Consider the following 12,426-nt stretch of genomic DNA (forward strand, 5'->3'; position numbering starts at 1 on the left):
CGGCTCAGCGTGGTGGACAGAGGCTCGGAGGTGGGGGTCCGGCTCTTGGCCCGGCTGGTGCGTGGCGTCTTTTACTCTGTGCTGTTCGAAGCAGGAGCAGCCCCGCGTCTCCCCGCCGGGGCTCAGGTCTCCCGCTGCCACTGCCACTTGTGTGTGACCGCAGTGCGGAGGGGACGCGGGGGCGAGTTTTGGTCCCGGTTCCTGGCACCCAGCCCTGGTCTGGTGTCCTGGGTTCCCGGGGCGGCTCTGCCGCAGGTGGGCTTCCCACAGACTCCGGTGCAAACCCGAGGGAGCCCAGGCCCTTCCGTGCCTCAGTTTCCTCATCTGTTAAGTGGGCCTCCTCGCGGGGCACCCAGAGGGCACTCAGCGCCGTCCGGCTCACGACGGGCCACTGCCAGGTTTCAGTCCTCTTCCTAAATGTTCGTTCGTGGCCTGGTGATTTCTAAAGCACCTACTGGGTGCCAGGCCCTGTTCTGAGTGCTGTGAATAAGATGAACAAACACGCATCCTCGCTGGGCAGATAGACAAGGAGACAGGTCAGACGCGTAGAGTGTCTTTTGTGGGGAGGGCCAGGGTGAGTGAGGAACCAGCAGAGGGGCTTGGGGAGCATGGGTGGGCCGGGGGCTGCTGTCGTGAGGGGCGGTGGTCAGGGTGGCCTTCCCCGAGGAGGTGACATTTGAGCAGAGACCTGCGGGGGGGGCGGTGGGAGCAGGTAGGTCTGGAGGGCATCTCAACGTGGGGACAGCCTGCGCAAAGGCCCTGGGGCTGTGGGGATGGGCGGGTTCCCTGGCAGGAGCCGGCAGGAGTCCGGAGGGTGGGAGCTCTCGGGGCAGCCCCTTGCCTCTGTTCCTGAGCCTTCAGGGCCCTGGAAGCAAGCACCAGGGAAGAACAGCCGCGGTGGTGCCAGCGTCCGGAGCCAGGCCGTGGCCCTGGCGGTGGGTGGCCTCTGGGGGGCGGGCAGCCTGGGCAGCACCAGCGGGCGGGGGGTGTCCCCTCCAGGGGGGCCGCCCGGGTTTTCCGCCTGGTGTGCTTGGTGCCTTCGAGGTTGGAAGGAAGGCGGCCATGCCCAGGTGTTTTGCCTTCCTCCTCCTCCTCTTCCTCCTTCCTCTGGTCCTCCATCCGCCCGCAGGCCTAATGGGGAGCCTTCCTCTAGGGCTGACTTATCTGCTTGTCATGCCAGTGCCCACCCGAGGACGATAAAAAGGGCTTTTTGTCTGCAAGCACTTAGCCGCCTCCTCTGGGGCGATCCATCACCTCCGGGGGGAGGGGGTGGGGAGGGGGCCGCCCCCCAGGGCTCCCTCAGCCCAGAGGCCGGGCTCGTCGGGGGAGGGGGCGCGGAGAGGGACGTTGCCCCGAGCCCTCCAGCTCCCTGCCTGCGGGCAGCTGGGGCCTTTCCGAGCCCCTGGTCACCTGGAGGCCGGGGCGGGGGTCAGCAGCAGCCGCCCACCTTGCACGCCCACCCGTCTCAGTGCGGTTGGCTGCCACGTCGTTGAACCCTCAGGGCTGCCCCGGGAGGCGGGCCCTGTTGTTGGCCCTGTTGTTGGCCCCGTGGTACAGACGACGCCCAAGGCGCGGATAGGCTGTCCCCACGTGTGCGTGTGGCGGAGCGGGGGTTGGACCCCAGGCTTTGGAAGGGACCCTTGGGGCTGGCTGCCTCCTCGGAGGGGGTGGCGCTTGGGCCCCTGCGAAGCCAGGAGCAGCTGCCCACCCTGGGAGCGGGGGCGGTGTGAGCCTGGGGGGACACGGGGTGCCTGCTGATGGGGGGCGAGGGGTCGGACGTGGGTGGGGCCGGCGGGGGGGGTGTGACCGCGCCGCCCTGGGCTGCGTCCGTCGCCCTGGGCTCCGGGCCCCTGGTCCCTCCGCGGGTGGAGGCGGACGGAGCAGAGCCCACGGGGGTCTCTTTCCTTCCAGCTCAGGAGGCGCGGCTCTGGGCAGCCTGCCCTCCCCTCCCCCACTGCTCCCTCTTCCTTCCTTCCCCTCCCCTCCCCTCTCCTTCCCACAGCCCCTCTGCCCTCTCCCCACAGGCCACCCTCAAATGACAGCAATTAATGGTGCCTCAGATGGCGGCGGTGGCGGCGGGCGGGCGGGCTGGGGGGACAGGGCTGACAGTTGAGCGCGTCTGCCCGCGGCTGGCCCTCTAACCGGGCCCGGGGGACGCCCCCCGCCCGCCGCGGCTCCCCTGCGCCGCCTGCCCTCCCATCACTCGTGGGCGCTGGCCCGTGAGCGCCCCGTCCCCGTGGCGCACGCCCTGCTGTGCTTTTGTTACCATTTGTGTTTTATAAGCGGGCAGGCTCTGGGGCGACCCTTGTCCTGCCCTGGCCCCCAGCATGTCCTCTCCTCAGGCCAGTGCCCGTCCCACGGCGACCGCCCCGGGTGCCCGTGGCCCCCTGGGGGCCAGCCCCTCCCCACAGGGCGCCCACCGTGGTGAGTCCCCTCTCTTGGGAGCGGCGGGCTGGGTGGGGCCGAGGGCCTCGCCCTGCCCTGGACAGCAGGCAGAGTGAGGTGCCACGGCCCGTGGTGGCAGAGGCATCCCCCCAGGCCGGGGTCCCGCCTGCTGGGGCGCTTGTGTGAGTTGGGGGACAAGGGCTCTGGCTGGTCCTCTGCACCTGGGCCTGGTGCTGGCCTGGCCACCCCTTTGTGGCAGCACTTAGGAGGCCCCTGCTGTGTGCCCGGGCCTGCAGCCGGTACTTCCTCCCCAACCGGCTGTACAAGGGCTCTCCGAGGAGCCTGCTATTTATAACCTGCCTTTGTAGACGGGGACCTTGACAGGCAGAGAGGCAAGCCCTGGCCTTCCGGGTCCCCCGCTCAAAACCAGGGGCCTGGGGAGCTTGAGGGCCGGTGGCAGGCCCTGCAGGCCTGACTGGGAGGTTGGGGAACAGCCCCCGGACCCTGGGTGGGGGGTGTTCATCTGTACGTGTATATTTCCTGTTACAGTTTAAAAAAACCCAGCCTCACGGAGATGTGATTGACCTGTAATAAGACTTACCCATGAGCCCTGGCTGGCGTGGCTCCGTGGACTGAGCACCGGCCTGCAAACCGAAAGGTCGCCGGTTCGATTCCCACCCAGAGCACATGCCTGGGTTGCGGGCCGGGTCCCCAGCTGGGGGCAAACGAGAGGCAACTGATCAATGTTTCTCTCGCACATCGATGTTTCTCTTCCTCTCTTCCTCTCTCCCTTACCCTCGCTCTAGAAATAACTAAATAAAATCTTAAAAAAAAAAAAAAAAGATAAGACAAATGTTAACAACTACCACAATCAACATAGAGTGTTTCCATCACCTCCAAAAGAATCCCCTGCCCCCGGCCACAGACCTGTCATAGAATCACCTAGACTTTCATAGTAAAATGATAAAATATGTACCCCAGTATGCGCTTCTTTTTGTATCTGGCTCCCTTTCTCTGCACGTTTTTGAGATTCACCTGTGCCGTAGCAGGCGTCAATAGTTTATTATTTTTTCATTGCTGAGTAATGTTCCGTGGCGTGAATGTATCGCAGTGGGTCTATCCATCCATGAGTCGATGGACCTTCCCGTTGTTTCTAGCTTTTAGCTGCTGTGAATAAGACTAGGAAGGCTCCGTGCCTCATTGATTTTTCTTGCCATATTGCCCGAGCCAAGGGCCTGGGTGGGGCTGGGTGGTCGCGGTTGGGGCTCGGCGTTAGCCAGCACTGGCGGTGCTGGTAACGCGCCCTTTTTGCAGATGACGTCAACGAGGCTCGGGCAGGGCAGGTGACTTACCCATCGTCACGGGGCGAGTGTGCCAGCCTTCTGTTGCTCCCATGCCTCTGCCCGTCCAGTGCGTCACGCCGGGCTTCCCCTGCAGGGGAGCCGAGGGTGGGGAGGAGGGTCCACGTCTGGGTCAGAGGCGGCCTGCCAGGCCGTGCGCCGCCCTGCTGTCTCAGGCAACGTCGTGCGGGCCTTCCGGGAGCTGTTTTGGGGCAAGGCAGGAGGGTGACATAGGAAGCCCCAGAACGGAGTGGGGACAGAAGGCGGGGCCCCTCCCCTTCCCCTGCGTGAGGAGTGTTAGCTAAGATGACTTTTCAGGGAAGGAGGCCCGCAAATTAAATAAGCAATCCTGTAAATAAATAAGTAATGAAGTTAGCGGGGTGCCTAATTACATCAAATTCATAATTATGGATGGATGCCTGCCCAAGGATTGTATTTGTTTTTAATCCCTGGCTCTGACATGTGTCTCTTCCCATCTGATGGTGACCCCTGCCCCCTGCAGCGGGGAGGAGGCGGCGCCTGCTTTTCAGGGGTCCCAGCAAGCCCCGGGCGTCGAGGGGGACTTGTCCTGGATCCTGCAGCCAGGGTTATAAACCCTCCCTCGAGTTGGAAAGGGCCACCAGTGCCGGCGATAATCGTAATAGCAGTTCATAACCGTAATTGTGCTTCACTTTACATGTTATAATTTATTTAGTCTTCCATAATCCCTTGTGCGGGAGGGATTATTGTCTCCACTCTGCAGAACAGGGAGGTGCAGGGCTTGCCTGAGGTCCCCCCGCCGGGGGGACTCGCCCAGGCTGCCCGCCCGGGAGGCCACGCCCGGCCCTTCCTCCTGCCTCTGCCGCCGCCCGGTCGCAGGTTGCGTCCGGAGCCAGCCGAGCGCCTGCAGCCCCTGTGCCGGCCGGCGCCGGGCAAGGCTCTGCACGTTTCTTGATGACTTTTCCCAGGGCCTTTGGGAGGACGTGCTCATTTAGGGCGGCTCAGAGCCTGGTCCTCCCACGTGGCTGGAAATCCGGGCAGACACCGTTCGTAGCCGTGCGGTCGTGCTCCCTGCCATCTCAAAGCAAGCCCGTGTGCGGGAACGGGAACGGCGTCCTTCCAGATCTTTCCTTCCCCTTTCGGCTCTGGGCACTCCCGGCCCTGCCGGCGGTGCCATGAGCAGGTTCACGAGACCCGTTTTCCAGAGGAGGAAACTGAGGCGCGGGGGGAGGGGAGATGGAGCAAGGTCACAGCCCGCGGTGGTGGAGCTGGCATTGGAACCCACCCTCAGCGCCGGGTTCTGGGACTGGAGTTCCCTTCAGGCCCCCGGTGTGTGTGGGCAGGGGCTGCCCCTCCCGTCTGAGAAGTGGCCGGGCCATGTGAGCCACAGGCCGGCGTTGCCCTTGCCCTTGCCCTGTGACCTCAGCCCGCCTGCCTGGCGAGCCTGGCTGTCTGTCTGTCTGAGGGTGGGAGGAAGGGGAGGCCAGCTGCACCCACCTCACGTTGGGGACAGAAAGGATGAGGGGGGCTGGGGTCAGTGATGCTCTCGTGCGCCGTCCGTGCGGACCCCAGGCCCCCAGCCAGAGTGGGCTCCTGTCCTTTCACCCTGTGCCCCTGTGTCTCGGGACCGCGGACCTTGTGAGAGCGCGGAAGGAGTAGTCGGGGCCCGCGCCAGAAAATGTCCCCTGCAGACTGCGAGGAGGAAACACCCTTCTCTTTCCGGGGTGCGCTCCCACGGCCACACGGGGCCCGCGGTCCCAGGAGTCTGATTCTGGCGGGGGCTGCGGCTCGGGCTGGCGTGGGGCGTGCGTTCCCTCGGGGGGCTCTTCCCGCCCCTCACCGTAGCCTGGGACAGACTCACAGGAAGCACTGAGTGTCCACGGTGCACCTCGAGGGGCTTGGAGCGACCCCGGGAGGCTGCCTGGAAGAGCTGGAACCAGCATGTTGCACAATAGTAAACCCATTCTGCAGAAATCTGTACGTGTGAGACGCTGGGAACAGGTCCTGCCGCAGAGGAAATACTGTGTTTATTATCGAGGCTGACATTTCTGGACCATTCGCTTGCCTTCGTGCTGTTTGTTTGTCATCATTATCGTCATTACTGACGTGAAGACAATTTCTCATGAGTTTCTTGGACCTTTACTTTATGCCAGGCTGTGGTGTAAGTGTATCGTATACCTTCACTGACGTACCCCTCATGGCAACCCTGTGCGCGAGGTGCTGTTATTTTCAGCCCTGTTTTGTAGGTGGGGAAGCTGGGAGCCCAGAGGGGTTAAGGGACTCGCCTAAGGTCACACAGCTGTCAGAGCCGAGATTTGAAGCTGGCAGCCCGACTCCACGACACCTGCTGTTAGTTGTGGGGCTCGTCCAGGCAGCCCCTGCAGCCACCCTGCTGCCCCCCAGTCCCAGCTCGCAGCTGGGCCGGTCTCTTGGCCCGGCTGCTGCGGCCGCGGGCCAGGCTCCGTGTGCCACGCGGGGCCCTCAGGCATGCAGCAGCTGCTCTGCGCTGGGTGGGGCTGGTCGGGACTGGAGGGTCTGTTCCTGACTCCCTGCAGCCAGCACGGTGTCCCCACGGCCTCCTTGTGGGGGGGGGTACACAGTAAACAAGGTGCCAGGGCCTTGTGCGTCCCGCAGGCCAGTGGGCAGAGCAGAGAACAAACACCGTGCTGCGGGGCTGGGAGATACCGGCTGTGGAATAGCACAGGGTGGGGAGGGGCCGCTCTGATTTGGGGGGCACGCACTTTAGGTAGAAGCATCAAGGGTGGTCTCTGAGGAGGTGGCGCTTGAGCTGCGCCTTGTCGCAGAGGAGAAGGACGAGCCCTCTGGGCAGCGGAATAGCACGTGCAAAGGCCCTGGGCTGTCAGGTTCGGGCGCCGAGGCGCCTCCGTGGCTGGAGCGGGGCAGGAGCCGCAGCGCGGGGTCCGGGTCTAAGGCTGCTCTACGGACCTCGGGGGCTGGCCCTTTCCCCTTTAAAGCAGAATTGAAGTCTGATGGCTTCCCTCTCCTTTTCGTCCTTTGCTAGTCCTTTGATTTACATTTATTGGGCACGTGGGGTGTTCCGGACGTCCGTAGGCCACTGGGCTCCATATGATGGAAAAGCTGGACATTGCCCACACCTTTGAGGAGTTTAGCGTCCTGAGAGAGAGCGTCCGTTAAACGAGTGCCAGCCAGGGTGGTGAGGGCCCCGGGGACAGAGTTCAGGTTGCCGGAGCGTGGCCAGATCCGGACCTGTGGTCAGGGCAGGGCTCCGTGGACCATGTGGGTCTCGGAGTGACCCGAGGAGAGTAAGTGCGGAGTCCGAGTCAGGACGGGGACCGACGGAGGCCGGTCGGGCCACAAGGGGGAATTCGCTCGTACCCACGACGGGCGGGCCAGGACAGTGCAGGTACGGCTGGATCCAGGGGCGCCCACCCTGCCGTGGGGAGAGCCTGCGTGGGCTCTGTTCTCACGTCGCCAGCTCCGCCGGCCAAAACAAAGGCGGCCCAGGCACCCGAAGGTTCAGAGCGTCCCTCCTGTCTCCTGTCTGTGTCCTTGCTGAGCGACGCCTTTAACTTGTTCATCTGTGTTCGGCAGTGGGGCAGGTGGCCGAGGTGGGGGGAGGGGTGTCCAAACTCAGACGCAGTCACGGGAGGGCATGAGGCAAGAGGGAGGGGTGAGGATTGTGACTAACTGGCATGCTGACTATTCTGACTATTTTTCCCCCAAGAGAAGCTGAAATCTGGATTTAATAAGCACTATCCTAACTTTTAAAAAAACATGTGTGTGTTAGAAAGAGCTTCCTTGTTGGCCACAGCTGACTGTCATCATTTTGTGGCCTCTGTTCTCAGCTGTGACTTTTATCTTCAAGTATTTTGCCTTCTGTTGTCTGGACAGAATGTCCCATGGAATGTACCAGAAGGTCCCACGGCTTGGGAAGTCACATTTAACGCCCCTGGAGAGGCCCTTCACAAAACTGGGGGCCGGGGGCCGCAGCGGGTTCTCAGAGAGCCCCTCAGCCCTCCAGCACGGCCCGATGTTCTGAGAGAGAGTAAGCCCGGTGGTTTGTGACGTAGGCTCAGGTGCCACTCTCCCTGGGTTCAAGCCCTGCTCTGTCACTCCTACTGTGTGTCCTTTGCCAAGGCACCTCACGGCTCTGTGCCTCGGTTTCCCCATCTGTAACGCGGGGTCGGATGGCGGGGAGGCCTGAGGGGAGTGTGTATGCACCGGGCCGGCAACCCCTGCCCTCCCCGGATCGGGTCCCGGGACCCAGCTGGCGGCGGCCCAGGGGCATTCCCGGGCCCTCCTCCTTCCTCTGGGCTCCCGGGGCCCCAGCGCAGCCACACCGGCCCGGGGCTCTTCAGCGAGCCCTGCCTGCTGCAGGCGCACAGCAGCTGCGGGTGGGCGCGGCCCTTTTTAAAGTAGAAACAGCCCAAAGGACGGGTGGCTGCCCCTGGTCACCGTGGGCACTTCGGTGCCCAGATGGAGCGACGGGGGCGGTCGGATGCATTTGGTCTGGGACGTCTCCGTCCAGGGCGAAGGCCGTGGCCTGTTCGCAGCCTGAGCGTTTGGTGCTGCTGGATGGCGAGCCTTGACTGCAGTGCAGGGTTGAGTTGTGACCCCAAAGGATATGGCCACTCGGGACCTGAACGTGGCCTTGTTTGGACAGAGGGTCTTCGCAGGTGCAGCCAAGGTAAGGATGGGGATAAGATCATTCAAGATCACAATGGGCCCTAAATTCGGTGACAAAAACCCTTAGGAGAGAAGACACGGGGGAGAAGCCCGTGCGGCCCAGGCAGAGATGGGAGTGACGGTCCAGAAGCCAAGGAACAGCTGGAGCCTCTGGGAGCTGGAAGGGGCAGGAAGGATCCTCCTCTAGAAGCTTCAGAGGGAGGCCACCCCGCCGACACCCCGACTTCGGGCTGCCGGCCTCCGGAGCGGAGAGAGAATAAGTTCCTGGGTTGTAAGCTCAGGTTTGTGGCCTCTTGTGTGAGCAGCCCCAGGAAACGAATGCTGTTGTGAATTTTATTTTAGTAACACTTAAAATTTCAAGGCCTGTTCGTGGCCTCCGGGGGCCCTAGGTGATGGGGAGCGTGGGCCCCGGCCGGCGGTCCCTGCCAGACGCGGCTGCGGCTCAGCCGTTCCGGATGTTCCGGAGCTCACCTTGGGGCCGCTGTCCGGGCGGCTTCTCTGCGTGGGACACGTCCTGAGACGCTCCCATGCCGTCTCCCTCACGCCGCCGAGACCACTGCGGACCGCCCCGGTGGCCTCAGAAGCCCCCCCCGTCCCCGGCAGCCCCGTTCCTTGAATTGCACCATCTGAATCTGCTGCCGACTTCCTCTCCTCCTTCATGTCGGCCCCACGGGGGCAGGGGGCTTTGTCTTGTTCCTGGCGGTGTCCCCCGTGCCCCGTGCACGCCGTCGTCGCTCAATAAATGGGGCGCGTCCGCCGGCTCCAGGCCTGGGGTCAGGCGCCCTCACCAGCGGGAAGGCGGACGCGGCTTTCAGAAAGACTGCACACTGGGCCGGAATGGTGGCCATTCCAGCAAGGTTTTTTTTGTTTTTTTTTTTCTGAATCAGGTAGAATTAGGCGTTTCTAAGTGAGCGATTTATTCGTTTTGAGTGCATTTATGTACATGGCGTACAGCCACTGTCGCTGTCTAGTTCTAACGTATTTTGTCACTCCAAGAGGAAACTGTCCCCATGAGCGGTCGGTCACTCTGCATTCCCTGCCCGCCCCCTGCCCCGGCCGCCACTCTTCTGATTTCTGTCTCTGGATCTGCCTGTTTCGGGCGTTCCCCATAAGTGGGGTCACACACTGCGTGGTCTCTGAGTCCAGCGTCGCTCACGCAGCGTCGAGCTCCCGAGGTTCATCCACATGGCGGCGGGTGTCAGTGCTCTGTCTCTTTTCATGGCTGAGTCACAGTCCCCTGTGAGGCTGTTCGTCAGCAAAAGCGTCTCCTAAGTAGCTCTGCAGAGGAGGAAACTGAGGCAGCCCAGAGAGCGGTGGTTGCCCGCCCAAGCCTTGGAGCAGTGGGGGGTGGGGCGGGAACAGGAGGTGAAAGCAGCGGACCGGCCGGCGCTCCCTCCCCCTCCCCCTCCCTCCCCCGGCCCCCACCCGCACCCCTGTCCAGCCTTGCCTCTGTGCCTGGCTAGGAAGCCTGGGCAGGAAGCGGCAGCCACCTGGGGAGGAAGTACGTTGGGACCCCTTCCACTTGGGGCTGGATGCTGAACGGGAGCCGGACGGTGGGTCCCCACGTCACTGAGCCCACCCCAGGCCTGGTCTGCGTCGATCCTGAGGGGGGCAGCGGGGCAGAGCCTGCAGAGGTGGGGCTTGCCCAGGGCCCTCCGCCCAAGGGCCCCTCCGGCCTCCTTTCAGGGCCCCCGTGGCCTCTGGTGTCCCCCTCAGAACGTGTCCTGTAACGTCGTCACTGATCTCCCCCACCGTCCCCAACACGTTGCCTGGCAGACGGGTTTCTGGGAGTGGCCTGTTGGTACTTTCTGGTTGGGGCAGCGGCCGGGGGGATGGTCACTGTCCGTGGCTCGGGGATGAAGAATTCTCTTGCTGAGCGGACGACCGTGTGCTTGACCTGGTATGAGTGCCGTGTGGCCCGGCTCTGCCTGGAGGGCACAGCGTGCGGCTGCTGCAGGCGTCTGAGGCTTTGCCGTCCCGTGAAGTCACTCAGCAAATCCCCCTGCCCCCCGCCGCCGCCCCGCTTCCCCGTGGAGTGGAGTGGCGTTTAGGAGCACAAACAGCCCGAGGGGTTTGGGTGCGTTTCCCTGGATCCCAGGGCCAACTTCTGCGCAGGTTTGGGCTCAGGTCCGCAGCCAATACAAACAGGAAGGGACAAAAGGCCCCAGTGAGGCTGCTTCCTGCCTGCGCGGGTTTGGCGGGGCTGGTTGGGCCCGTTCAGACCTTGCGGCCTCCTGCGGGTCAGGGCGAGAGCCAGCAGGCGGGGAGCAGCGCCTGCCCTGTGCTCGGAAAACGCGGCTTCTGGTCGCTCGCGTACGTCTTCCTGTGCCTCGGTTTCCCTGCGTCGGAAAGGAAGGCTGCGGGGGGAGAAGAACCCCTGCCTTGGCTTTCGGGCAGGTGTTTTTTTCGGAGGGGGGAAGAGCTGGAGGGTGAGCTGATGAGAGGTGACCCACACGTGACCTCTGGGGGGGTCTCTTCACTGGTCTCCTAGAGGCTACGTGGGGGTCCCGGCTTATCCTGTGGCCACGGAGACCTGATCTACCCCAAATCTACCGCAAATGCTTGGCGGCGTGGTGGGGGCAAGCCAGGTGAGCCCAGCGGTGGGACCCGGGGCGAGCCACTGGGCCTCTGGGCCCACGGCCCTCTCTGTCGGGGGGTCAGAGTGGTGCCCGCCTCTTGTGCTTTCGTGAGGACGGGTGGGCCCGCGGGCAGCGTGCTTCGCAGTGCTGGGCGCGCACACCAGTTGCCGTCGCGGTTGTTGTCCCTCCTGGGAGCAGCCCCAGTCTGCGGAGGGACTTGCCCAGAGCCCTTAGGAGCCACCTCCCCGCTTTCCGTTACTCTGCGACCCCTCTCACGGTCCCCCCCGCCGCTGCGCTCGCCCCCCCCAGCCTGCTCACTGCTTTTACGACACACGGAACTCGGGCCGGGCCCCCGGCTGCGGCCCCCGCCGGGGCGCTCCCCTCGGTCCTCGGCAGGCGTCGTGGGGCCCAGCTCCTGCCGCAGGGGGCGGGGGCGGGAGCCCGGAGACCACCGCAGGGACCCGCTGCGTCCCGACGCTTCGTCACTGCTGCTCCGAGCGCTGTGGGGAGCGGGGCTGAGCCTGCCTGGCCCAGAGGGGAAGCCGACACCCAGAGAAGCCGCGAGCCGGGTGACTCGCATGGCCGGTCACAGCCAAGGCTCAGACCCCGGCTGACCAGCCTGGCCTCCAGGTCGGCCTGTGTGTGCGGGGGGCGGGGGGTGTGTCTTCCCTCCCTCTGGCCCTGTCACCGAGGTGACCCCTGTTCCGACTGCCAACGCGAGGGTCATGCTTGCTTTTCCTGAGAGGACAAGGAGGACAGAAATGCTTTAGAGGCAGAACTGCCCTCCGGCCACGTCACCCTGGAGACTGGAGGACGGGAAGGGACAGGGGCAGCGGCTTGGGTTCCATGGCAGGCCCGGGCTCCCGGGGGGGGGGCCGGGGGAACGCTCCGGGGGACCTTCAGCTGGGAGGAAGTGGGTTCCAGGGGGGCTCGGCCCAGGGCTTGCCTTCCCCGAGAGCGAGCGGGCGAGCGAGTGAGGGAATAGTGAAGAGGTTTTTCTCCCCGAGCTATAAAAAGGCCCCCCCGTGTTTCAGCTCCTGAGTGTCGGCTGGAAGCCCGCCAGGGTTACCATGGCGATGAGGAATTATTACTTACTGCCAAGGCTGGGAGAAAAGGCTCCTACTTCTGGCTTCCCAACAAGAGGAGTGGACTTATGTAATTCCCTGTGTTTATAGGCCCGAGTGGCAGGAGGCAGGAAGGATCGCGGAGGCCTGACCCCGTTGGCGGCTCCGCTGTGGGTCGGGCGCCCGCGGCGTGTCCCTGGTGGCCGGCGCGCCCTGTCTTGGGGGGCATCGCGGGGCCCTGGGGGGTGGCCTGGCTGCCGCGGCCGCAGGCCTCCCTGTCCCGGGGAGCCCGTAGTCTCGCGGGAAGGCGGCGGGGCCGGAGGGCCGCCCCCTCCCAGTGCCAGGCCTGCAGGAAGGATGGTTGGATGTTGGACGCGCTCTGTCTTCTGGAAGCCAACGGAACAATCTGTG

The 12,426-nt window shown here is 64.1% G+C and overlaps 1 protein-coding gene across 1 annotated transcript in view; it reads left to right on the plus strand.

Annotated features, from left to right (window-relative positions):
* The window catches only part of NCOR2 (nuclear receptor corepressor 2), a 159,203-nt gene that overhangs the window by 20,579 nt on the left and 126,198 nt on the right, over window positions 1-12,426 (plus strand). The gene's annotated exons all lie outside the window — the stretch shown is intronic.

The sequence above is a fragment of the Pteronotus mesoamericanus genome, unplaced genomic scaffold, assembly GCF_021234165.1.
Source record: "Pteronotus mesoamericanus isolate MK-2021 breed Mesoamerican mustached bat unplaced genomic scaffold, CSHL_Meso_final scaffold_507, whole genome shotgun sequence".
NCBI lineage: Eukaryota > Metazoa > Chordata > Mammalia > Chiroptera > Mormoopidae > Pteronotus > Pteronotus mesoamericanus.